Below are 650 nucleotides of genomic sequence, written 5' to 3' on the forward strand. Positions count from 1 at the left end.
CACACACACACACACACACACACACACACCCACACACACGCACACACACACACACACACACACACACACATATATATATATATATATATATATATATACATTTGCCTATAGTAGACTCTAACTGATTTTGTGCCATTTTTTATTTGATGGACTATTAATAAATAGTTGTAATATCTAATCTAAACTATTATAGCTTTCAGAAGTCGAAATTTAAAACTTCGTGCTTCCCGTGCATTTGGGATAGCGATGAAGTGACGGTGCAGTACTGAAACACACTTTGTGGCGTTTAGCAAAACTATATTTTATCTATTTTTTCAAAATATTACGGCGAGTAGTTGCATTTTGTAACCTGATCTAGCTAAAAACGGTGGCTGCCAGAAAACTACGATTTAGCCTTTTGAAAAAAAAACATTATAATAGCTGCCATAACTTTTTAAACATAAATTTTTTCTAATATTCTTTTATTTGCACCTCATTATTTTGAAGTCCAACATGCAAATTTTGATTGATATAATAAACCTAGATAATATTTATAATTCAACTTTATTGAATTTTTCATGTAAAGATTCTTAGTATGGTTTGAATGTTTGTTCTTAAAATCACCCTTATCTTCTCTCATATAACATTTAAAATACTTCTGTGGGGGGCTC

This window comes from Phalaenopsis equestris, unplaced genomic scaffold, assembly GCF_001263595.1.
Source record: "Phalaenopsis equestris unplaced genomic scaffold, ASM126359v1 Scaffold000273, whole genome shotgun sequence".
In the NCBI taxonomy this organism is placed as follows: Eukaryota; Viridiplantae; Streptophyta; class Magnoliopsida; order Asparagales; family Orchidaceae; genus Phalaenopsis; species Phalaenopsis equestris.